The sequence below is a fragment of the Podarcis melisellensis genome, assembly GCF_964234715.1.
Source record: "Podarcis melisellensis genome assembly, chromosome: 6".
In the NCBI taxonomy this organism is placed as follows: Eukaryota; Metazoa; Chordata; class Lepidosauria; order Squamata; family Lacertidae; genus Podarcis; species Podarcis melisellensis.
The window spans coordinates 70,537,261-70,548,816 of record NC_138538.1 but is presented as its reverse complement, the minus strand read 5'-3'; the positions used below and the strand labels follow the sequence as shown (position 1 = coordinate 70,548,816).

The following is an 11,556-nucleotide window of genomic DNA, read 5'->3' as shown; positions in this document are numbered from 1 at the left end:
GACTTATCTACTAAACAACAACAACCTCTGTTTTACTGCTTCTGTCCCATTTTTAATTGGTCTGGCAATGATGGCTATCCAAAAAGTTATGGGAAATCCCAGTGGGCTCCACATCAGATGGTTAAGTCCTTTTGGGAAGGCAGGCAGGCAGCTGGTTGACATCTCCAGGTCCCCCTTGCTCACCTGTCTCTCCACTTTCTACCTGCTATCCTGGAAAATGATCTGTTTCCCAGCTTAGAATCCTGCATAACTTGCCAAATTCTACTACATCCCAGACGGCTAATAATCTTTGTCCGCAAGACTGTAGCCTAGAATTCTGCCAGTTTGGTTTTCTAAATGAGTTTCTGGGAGATTATTCTGCAAATAAGGGCTGGACATGCATGGGAACTTCATGACATATCCGGGATGAGCTGTAGCTCAGAGGTGAGACATCTGCTTTTCCTGCAGCAGGTAACCATCATCTCCAGGGAGAAGAACCTTAAGTCTGAGATCTGCTACCAGTTAGTGCAGTGTTTCCCAACCTTGTGCCTCCAGATGTTTTTGGCCTACAACTCCCATCATCCCTGACTAGCAAGACCAGTGGCAAGGGATGATGGGAATTGTAGGCCAAAAACAGCTGGAGGCACAAGGTTGGGAAACACTGAGTTAGTGTAGACAACACTGTGCCAGATGGACCAGTGATCTTATTTATGCTATAAGGAAGCTTCCTGTGTTTCTACATCATGCCTTGGGGTTGATTCCTGGAGCCAACTCTAGCCCACGACTCTGGGGGTTGCCTCAAAGCCTTCTCCCGACAACAATTCTCCATCATTTGGAGCTATTTTGCACTCTTCCACTTGACTCTCTCCCCCCCTCCTCTTGCATGTATTCATTTAAAATGTCAGATGAGGCTAATCCTTATGTGACATTACTACAGATGGGCACATGGTGGTCTTTACTTAAACCAGATGCTCTTTGTCTGGCTAATCTGGCTAAAAGCGGGTTATCTAAGCGAAATCAATTTTATGTGTTTTTTGAGGGTCACAGGTAGACTTCATGGTGTTTCTTTTTTTAAATGGACTGTTGTTAATGGACTCCCCTTGATCCTCTGTCCCTGATGCCCTGCAGCACACCTGTTGTTGATCTGAACACAGATCAGTGTGCAAACGTGTTAGGTGCCTCAAGCACGATGGAGGAGAAATTATTCTCCGACAGATATTTTCATTTTTTAATTTAGTGCAAAGTGTCGTGAGCCAGATGTTTGGTGACTGTTCAGAATATTCATGGGTTCAGTTTTTATCAGGCGGTCCTGAGGCAGGCTACTCGGAATTAATTGGCAGTGTACACTCACAAATTTGGGTGCTGTTTAGTGGCAGGAGGACAGTGTGACGCCCCTGAAAATTGTAACACCCAGGGACTGTGTGCATTTCATCAATGCAAAGCAATCAGTCAGAAAAGTTTGGGCAGTAGTTCAAATACATTTTAATTTCACAGTTAACCTGCATGTCTGCATTAGGCCATCTGGGTGGTATTTGAGTTTAAATTATGCACATGTTTATGGATTGAAAGGAATCAACTCTATCTTGGCTGAACTGATATAAAGGCGTGATCTTCCGCTGGTATAGACAGGTCAAGCCTTGCCCCTAGGTGGCCGCCTAAGGCAGCAGATTGGCAGGCCTCTCTCTTCCCAGAGATTGGGCTGTGTTTTCCCCCTTGCAGCTCAATAACAGCAAATAACTGAAGGTATGAAGGAAGCACAGAAATTTACGTGTGCCAAGGAGCCAAGGAGCAGAGACTGAGGACTCAGCTATAGAGCTGCAAATAAAACATTTTAAATGTGTTGTAAAGTGCAATATACAAATGTGACACTAGATGGCGAGAGTGAGCTATGCGAAATGCAATGTATTTTTCAAAACGTTTTGTAAAGAAAGCATTTTCACAGCGTTTTTAATATGTGTGTAGATTCCACTTGAGGGTGCTTCCAGACTGTTGAGCCATTGAAATCAATGAGTTGGATATCACCCATAGTGACTTTTGAAAACACACATACCGGTAGTTTCAGTTTGAGAAATTCATCTTCTTGGGCACTGGGAAGTAACTATTCCTAGCTGGTGGTTTTACTGGTCTTTTCACTGAGGTAATACCTCACATTTTGTGGTTCAGGACCATGCTGCCTCAGAGTTAGCACAGGCCTTCCCCCCCACATGCGCCTTGAGCCACTTGGAAACCAATTCCTTGTGATGATTTCCTACATGCCTACAATTTTTATGTGAATATAACAACCATGTGAGTGGAAGAGGTTGCACAGCTCCCAGTGTGATACATTCCAATTGGATGGAAAAGACCTCTTTGATCAGCCCTAGCAGCGCGGTTGCAGAATTGACTCATCATGTGTTGCAGCCATGTGAATTACTATGCATAAGAAAGTGCAGGGCTTCGTCTACACAGCTATAAAAAACACTCTGAAAATGCGCTGGGGGAAAAACACATTTTAAAGCTCACCATGGAAAATTTCATAGAGTTCCGATTTCAGCTCTATAGCACCATCTGGTGTCACAGTGTTATAACGCTATATATATATATATATATATATATATATATATATATATATATACTAATGAGTCCCAGGTGTGCTTTTCGTGTGTGTAGCAGTGTCATGTGACTTTGAAAATTCCACCATGGGGATGCTGTCTGCTTCTTCCTGAGAGCTTTTTCTGGGAGCTTTTCTGGGCCCAAATGTCATATGTCTGTGGCCAGGAAGATAGATATGATGGTGCTGTGCCATGTTCTCTCTGGAGCTAATGGTCAACCCATATTATTGGAGGAGGGTATCGGTGCCTATGAGCCATGACAGCTAAATTGAACCTTCATGCTCGGGGGCAGTATATCTTAAGAGTATTGCATGCTGGGGACAAACCATAGGCAATGGCTGTCTCCTTTGTAGCTGATTCATAGGAGTCACTTACCAGGGGCTGGGGTTCCTTCAGCCCTACCAGTAAAAAATTTGAGGGGGCCTGGCCCTCCCAAAGTTAATGGGCATTGCCATTCAAATGGTGCATTTGTAACCTTGCCCCCCCCCTCCTGGCAATATTTTATTCAAGCTGGCACCCTTGACGCGATTGGTAAGCTTCTCAGAAGCATGGGAAAGACCACTGTTGGAACTAGAATGCTGGACTAGACGGATCTTTGATTTGATCCAGGAAGGCATTTCTTATGTTTTTCTCCCAAAGGACCATTTGTTTTGGCTGTAGCAGATTTGGGAATGACATCTCTGTACTGGAAAAGGCTGATAAGCAGTGGCTGAAACATCGCTTCCAGATGTACTGTTTAGTGAAGCATGTGGACATGAAAATGATCTTGTATTGTGACGTTGGCGCGGTACGGGGTGGGGTGAGGGAAGAGATGCTGAACTGTAAGCATTTGACGATGTGCTGGTTCTCCAATTCGGCTTCTGCATTTGAAACCAAAACCTTGTTCCAGTTACATTGATACATGCGCTTGCTTATTACAGTTAATGGATTATTCATCCTCTTTTGTCCTTGGGATAATCCGAAGGATGTGCCTAAAGCTCCGATCGTGTTGCCCGTAAAAACCGGCTCGGCCACAGTTCTCCACTAAGGTGTCGAACGTTTTGGCCGGTGCAGATGGTAAAGATATGTTTAATAAAGAGAGAGGGGATTAGCTGGAACGGGAAACAAGCAAAGGGAAAAGGATAATTTCATTTTGCACGAAGCTCGCTGACATTTCGGGGGCCAGAGGACTGATTAAAATTGTATCAAAAGCTGCTCCTGTCGGGTAGATTGTCCTAACGCTGAACCTGCTTATCTTGTCCAGTATTTGATCCACATGTATTATTTCGCAACTGAATAACTCAAAAGCAGCTTCTTTCATTTGAGCTGATAATTAAAAAACAAAACAAAACCGGATCTGTAAATGAAGACGTACACGGGAAGGGCACAGGATTCTTCTCAATAGATTTCAAATTGAATAATTGATTGCTGTCATGTAGGTTTAAAAAGTAGATTTGCATAGGTCACCTAAAAAAAGAAATACATTTTTAAAAAGGCAACTGACACAATGTTTACTTCTGGAGTTTAAGGTTTCTCTTAATATGCAGAAGCAGAGTAATGATAATAAAGACCTCGCCATAATGTATAAACAACGTTGTATTCTGGTTTTTAAGGAAATTGCCTGTTTTATTATGACTCAGAGATAAAAAGGGGGGGAAAAAAGGGGGGGGAGAATATTTCAGACAACTTGCACGCTTTTATAACGTCTGCTATGCAGATTGAATCATCCCCTTCCAAGGTTTTATCAAGGAGACTGGGGGAATTAAATCTAACAGTGGGCGATTGTTTATGGTTCCTTATTTATTTTCAGCAACTCTTTAGGCTGCAGCTTTGCTATTGATCTCAGTGCAGTAACAAGGACCATACATTTGTGTGGGGAGTGCCCCTGTTTTTGAAGTCAGGCTCCCAGGCAACCCAGAATCTACCTGTGGGTAATTCTATCTACCAAGAGAAGAAGGCTCAGAGCCCAGGGACTGGTGGTGGGACAACCATGAGTGGTCAGAGGGAGCAGACTGGGAGGAGGTGGTGTTGGAAGCTGAAGAGGTAACAGGGTTTAGTGAGCAGGAAGAGTCTGTGGCAGAGAGCAGTCCAGAATCAGAGGCAGAAGTGGAGGCTGGAGGGGAGGGAGGCCCAGAGGCAGAGATGAGTCCGGCTGGTGAAGAAGTCAGGGTGTTTCCCCCTCCAGCTGCAACCAGTTTCCTTCCCCCTAGTCTCCCAGAACCAGAAGTGGTATGAAGATGGAGGAGCAAAGACAGTCACATCAGCGTAGTCTGATGAAGGACCCAGGGGAGAAGGAGACTTAGGCAGCTGTGGGAAGTCGGGGAATTTGTCCAGCTGGAGGCTGCCTGGAGGGAGAAAAGAGGAAAGAAAATGTGAGTAGGAAACAGAGGTGGATGAAGGAGCCAAAGAGTGTGAAAAGGCAGAGAGTGCATGCAGATAGTGTCCCTAGCAGCTTTCAGAGAAGCACTGGTGAGATTTGGAGCTGAGCATGTTGGAGGAATTGGCATATGTGGTGCCCGTAGCATCCAGCATTGCCAGAGGTCTAGCAGGGGTGCATTATGCAAGAGTGGGGAGATCTGAATGAGAAATTCTGCATATGGTGGGAAAGTAGTGCTGCAGCACACATTTTGCATGAGAAAGGTTCAGTTATTGGTTTTTCTAGGTGGGGAGGAGGATGCAGAGCTAGACCATTGAGATGCATAGCTGGGGGGGGGGGGCATGGGGTGGGGTGGAGTTTAGCCTTGGAAGAGTACCATTTAGAAGGGCCTGGACCGAGGTTCTCTATTCCTCAGGAATACAAAGCCAACAATGAACGCATCTGAAAAGCAGATTTTCCAAGAAGCCAAGGAAGCAACTGACATCCCCAACAACTTCTTGGATGATCCATCTCTTCCAGCATTTGAGATGAAGTTATAACAAAGAGACAAATGAAATAATAATGTAGAATATCACAGGCTGCATGAGAAGTTGGACATAAATATATTCTGCGGAAGAAGGTCTATATTACAAAACACCCTGCTGGGCCACAAACACAGATCTGTAATGGTTTGTTTTCTACACAAGAAAAATTGCCATTGTCATATTCCAAACTGTGTTTAAATTGTTTTATTATAAACTCTCTGTTGGTCCCTGCATAACTGGGAAATCATTCACTCTAAATTTATCTTCTCTCTGCATGGCATTGACATCTTCTGGCGTTGTCAACTCTGTCTCTGTCTCTAGGTACCACCCTAGGAGGAAAAGAAGGAGAAAAAGAGATGATGCTCAGCTGATTTCACAATCTCCAGTCACATTAATTCTTCCTGTGGCCTGTATAATGTTGATGCTTCATTTTAAGAGGAGTTCATTTGAGTTTTAACGAGAGAAAGCGGAACCTACGAAAAATGTGCCTTGCTATAAAGTTTTTAAACCGGGGGGGGGGGGGGGAGAAAGCATGGGCAAAAATTTACTGAGGTCTGTAATCACCGCTCATGCTCTACTCCTTGCTAAGCAGCCATTAGGGGCCTGCACACTGTGCGCCTGTCCCCACATGCGCACAGACCTTGGTCTCATGGCCAAGACCTTCTAGCTATGCCCTCTTGAGCTGCAGCTAATATCTGGCACTGGTGGTTGTACATAAAACATGAGACAAGGAGAGGCAGGAGTCCGGAGAGACCCATGCCTTCTGCATACACATTGGGGGTGCATATTGCTTATTGACTTTCCCAGCAGCATCACCTTGTGCCTCATGTAATGCCACCCTGCTGGCTCCCCCAGCTTCCAAAAGCGGCTTTTTAGGGGATATGGAGAGCTGCATGAGTGCATTAGTAGGACAGCAGGAGTGAAAGGCTCACAGACGCACATGGCATTTTGCATCCTGGCTTGCCTCTCCAACGCATCAAGATTTAGGGGCTCATTCATAGGCACTTTTCGGGCCACCTGTTTGCTATCCAAGCTCACTATTTCATCAGAATATGGTGTGCCTAAGGCTTGCAGTGGTGTCCAAACTTTTTTCAAAGCGGGCCTGATTTGATGAAGTGAAAGGCCATGAGGGCCGACAAAAGTTGTTGACCTTTTATAAGGACCTTTTTCTCTCTCTTTGCTGTCTGATGCTAGATGATGTTAGAGAGAGAGGGGGCCATGTTGCAGTGCTCTGTGTATGTTTATATCTAAATAAAGTAGATTAGCCAAAATGCTGACTTGCTGAGGTCTGTCACGCGAGTTGCGCAAACTCTGCAGATCCCTAAGTGTGCCAGTGTCTGTTGGCATCGGTCACTGTAATGTTCGGGCAGAAGAAAGCTTTTGAAGCTCCCAAACGATCGACCAGGAGGAAGAGAACATGCTGGTCGGGCATGGGTCTCTGCCAGGGTCCTACTCAAGTGTAGGCTGAGCTCCTGACAGATGGAACCTACTGTCTCCATGTTGCCCCATCATGCTGAGCTTACCTTTCGTGATCCTAAGAGCTATCACTTTGGAGATTTCAGGTCTGTTCCCATTTGAAGACTACCTTGTAACAATTCTGGAAGTCACCATTCACTGGGTAATTTAAGGCCAAGTGGCAACTTATCGCTGGTTCTTATTTCATCATACCCTGTTAAATGGTTTTGTGTATGTGTGTGTGTATGTCAGGACACACACACACATCCATACCTTGTAATTTAGGATGTAACATTCTAAACTGAGGTTAGGGCTGAAGGCAGCTGGAATGTCTCACAGGCGCTATTCTGGTGAGTGTGAAATGTGAGCTGGATCCGCCCCCCCCCTCCATGAGTTCCTATAAAATAAAAGACATTCAAAGCAGAGAAAGTAACCCTTTCATGGACTACCTGACTGCATATGGTTCTATGTCTTGTCCTCTCTCCCCCCCCCCTTCCCAGCAATTTTGGGGGTGAGGCTCTAAATATCTTTTCACTTGTAGGCGCATAGAAGGCAAGGAGTGACAAAGAGCACGATCCAGTGACTCCCAAATTAGCAACGTTATTAGGCGTCTGATGAAAACCATTGAATAATGGAAGTTGTGGGGAGGAGGGAAGCAGAGAAGAATGCAATGAAGCAGAAGCAGCTGGCTACAGGAAGCAAAAGAGCAAAGGATGGCTAATTGGAAGCCAGTGTACTCAGGTAACTAAGTACAGTCGTGTTTGATAAAACAGGTGATGGCAGCAGCTATGGAGAGAGCTTAGAATAATAGAATGGTAAAATTGTAGAGCTGGAAGGGACCTTGAGGGTCATCTAGTCCAACCCCCTGCCATGCAGGAATATGCAGCTGTCCTATATGGGGACCGAACCTGCAACCTTGGCGTTATCAGCACCACGCTCTAGCCAACTGACCTATGCGATCTAAAATGGGGGGATAATGACCTAAGAAAACTGAATTCTGCAACCAGCATAAATTATGCACATTAAACAGCTGCGCATTACTTCTCTTGCTTTACATACTTTATTACGCCTTTCCCCGCTTTTGTTCACCTCCCCCCACTTACACATAATTTGTTTGACTTTCGATAACCTTCTGGGCAAAAAAGTAATTCAGGCTGCTGGTTTGCTGCCCTCCCCAGACCCCTGGAAACCTAATTCAGGCTGCAGCTCAGAACCCAAAGAGAACCAACATTAACACTCTCCAGGTGTTGCTGGACCACAGCACCAGCTGTCCCCGAACCATTAGCCAGGCTGGCTGGGGCCGATGGGAATTATTATCCAAGAATGCCTGGGGGCACCATGTTGGCCATGCCTGTTTTACCAGCCATTAGACAGTAAGCCTCTACAAACACAGCAGCACTCACTTCTGAGTGCACATATGTGTGATTGCACTGTCAGCAACTCCTTTCTTCCGAGTTTCAAGTTTTGCTCCGCCTTTCCTCCTGCAGCTTTTGAGGATGGAACTAAAAGTCCACTGAGCGGCTACCAATCCATTGTTGTGTCTCCTACAAACTGTGTGTGATGTCATAATGCTGGGTGTCTCCCACTCCCCATTCCCAGCCAATCACATGAGTCGTGGCATTTGTGCATGGGGCGGTACAAAACTGAGTTCTACCTGCTGCCGTATTTGTTTTGTAATAAGTTCCACTCAAATGGCTTGACTCAGGGAGACTTGAGTATCACGCACACGTGAAAATCCATGGCAGGGAGCCTCCATATCTTTGAATGCAGCTGCCTGTGAATGCTCCCCTTTTATTGCCATGCTTAGATTTGCAGTGCTTTTAAGAATATTTTTTCCAGATTCTTTTTTTAAATCATAACCACCAAGAAGAGAGACTTCAGTTGGCATTTTAATAAGCTTGCTCCAATTGCAACCCAGATTAATTTGTCGTACTTGGGAGCTCCAGCTTAGCCAAAGTTATAAAGAAAGGAATCTTTGCTGTCGTGCATGTACATAGGCTTTGCCTCTGCTCTTCTTGAGCCTCCGTAATGCTCCTTGGCTTATAACGCCCGTAATGTTCCCTGGCTTGTGCACAGCATTCGCTGTTTCCCCGTGGCTGCGGCTGTGCACAGCTCTTGAGGCCTGGCAGCCAAGAGGTCTCAGCTAGTCCAGCTGTGGCTAATTTAAGAAGTCACAGGTGCAGCAATAACCAGCCAGCAGGAAGAATGGAAGCAACGTGGATACCCTTCTATGTAAGAGATGTGCAGCTATTCCTGTGGTTCGCACCAGGGGTGGAGGACAGATGATTGGGGGCAGCTATCCAAGCAAAGCCTCAGGTGCTGAAGCCAGAGTCCGGCCGTACTGTGGATTTTGGGCAACCAGGATGCATTTTAATGCCTTCTGATGGGCATTCAAGCTGCTTACATCTCCTCTGGCACATTGCTTTGTGAACACAAGACTCCGGTTGCAGAAACAATGTGATATATATTGAAAAGTATGCTCCGTTCTAACTTAGCATTGTTGGACTTGTAGGCAGCTTGGGTTTTGAACCTTGTTCCCTATTCCCATCAGCTGATCAGAACTGCAGGATATAATTGTTTCCGAAACCTGGGCCTCTGGCTGTTTTTGGACTACAACTCCCATCATCCCTAGCTAGCAAGACCAGTGGTCAGGGATGATGGGAACCGTAGCTGGAGACGCAAGTTTGGGAAACACTGATATAAATTGATGAGACAGAATCATCATCATGAGAGTGAGACTAATCAACTGAGTCAAGAAGCAAGGTGACCTAAAGGTGACCTAACATACACTCTCTCCTATATAACTTGTTGGATGTTCTTGGCTTTCTAGACTGGGCAGGTGTTAAACAAGGACATAACTCAAAGCAGCTGTTTTCAAACCACATTCTTAGCACTTCTGACAAATCCTGAGGTTTCCATTCAGGCCCCCTCAATATTACAAGTTGTCCAACACTATTGAGCTTTCCACTATAATGCATAGTTTCAAGGGAGTGATTTCTAGGTAAAGCACACAACTTCTCAAGAGGTCATGGAAAGGGCTCACAGGATTGGTTCCTGCCCTGCATTAATAGAATGTGCAATGTAGAAAACTTCACATGGCAGAAATGTCCCTGCGGAAATGCAGATAGTTTGAAGGTCACTGACAGAACCATTCTGCTGTTTTCTAGGGCCTCTTGCAAGGTCTTTTTCTACTTAGAGGGTTCCATCTATGGCATTTCTAGATAGAGCAAGAAAAAAACTGCTGCTGGTAGACAGTAGATGGACCCATGTTCAGCTTGGACCACCTCTGCCCCACAACCTTTGTGACACTTTGATGCAGAAGCCACTGTGAACTCCAGATTGCTAAGAGTGGAACATCATTAGCTTCTTCTCCTGTGATCTTCTCAGGCAAGTATGCCCCAATTTAGTTTGATGTGCTAAGGAAGTCTACAGCTATCTCCATGTAGGAGGATCCCAGCAGACCTAAAACCTGGTAGGTAAAAAGCAGATAACTTATGTTGCCTTAAGTTATGTTTCCTGGAAGGGTTAAGCCTAGTATATTTAAAGCTCTGTCATTCCAAGTGCCATTAGTAGGGTATGAATGGTATACTTAGAAAATGCATCCCTATGTCAAGAAGGACCAGCCCCCCCCCCAGCCAGAGCTCACCAGAACTTGGTTCCAGCACACCTCTCAGGTGGGCACCATTGCCGTTCTAAGAGAACAAGGGAGAAGTTCGTGGTGAGCTCCGACATTTCTTTTTGTAGAAAAATAGCACTGAGAAGGAACAAGCCTTTCTCTGGGACATAGGACTCTTGGGCCATTGGCGCCAGAGGCCCAGTTGCCAGCAGTGATTCATCAGCCATGGGCTGCTAACTCCTAGCACATATGTAGGCATTAGCATCCAGAACAGGGAGCAGGTCAGTTTGCTGTCTGTGGAGTGACAGGCAGCCCAGACGAAGACAGGAGGATCAGAAGCAGGTTCTCTAGGACATGGGGCAGTAGGCAAGTTCTTCCATATGTTGCAGAGCTCAGCTGCTGTAACTTGGTGCAGGAGAGCAAAACGTATTGGATATTTGGTTTGCAAACTTCCTGCCCATTTCAGGCTGTCTATCGGGAGCCAGTAGCTTTGGCCATAGGGCCCACCACTGGGTATTCTTGCCCACACGACTCTACTTTCACCCTTGAACTGAATGAGGGGCATATGATACCCATCGTTCTGTATGTCACTGTGGACTTCTGAATTACAGCTGAACACGTTTTAGAAAACAGCCAGGTAGCATACCTAAAATGGAGACAAAGTGTATCCATGATATTTGAACTACATGAGTCCTTCCTTGCTCAAGAAAATGATACTTTGCATTCATAATGCCTTAAAATATATGACACACAGTTAATCCCCAGCTGTTTATTTCTAGTTGTGGTTTGGAAAAAGCAACAACAAACACTTTTATGTATAGGCTCTAAGAGAAAACCTAGCTTAATGGGTTCATTTAATTCGACACTTTGTGGGCCACACTTCCTATTTTCTTCACGTACTACATCTTGATCTTGCACCTTCCAATTTAACCCTATAGTTCCAACGCCCCGCACTGATGTACCTCACAGTTGGAAAGCCTATTTCTTTCAAGGTTAAGCCAGGTTGAAGCTGTAAGTTGCTTGAGATGAGATGTG

The 11,556-nt window shown here is 45.3% G+C and overlaps 1 long non-coding RNA gene across 1 annotated transcript; it reads right to left on the bottom strand.

Moving 5' to 3' along the window:
- Positions 1 to 5,639: 5,639 nt before the first annotated feature.
- On the bottom strand, positions 5,640 to 8,445 carry LOC309371646. Its single transcript, XR_014169241.1, has 2 exons — positions 8,309 to 8,445; positions 5,640 to 5,779 (listed from the first exon to the last, which is right to left on the bottom strand). It is a non-coding gene; the product is annotated as an uncharacterized lncRNA (long non-coding RNA).
- Positions 8,446 to 11,556: the final 3,111 nt, after the last annotated feature.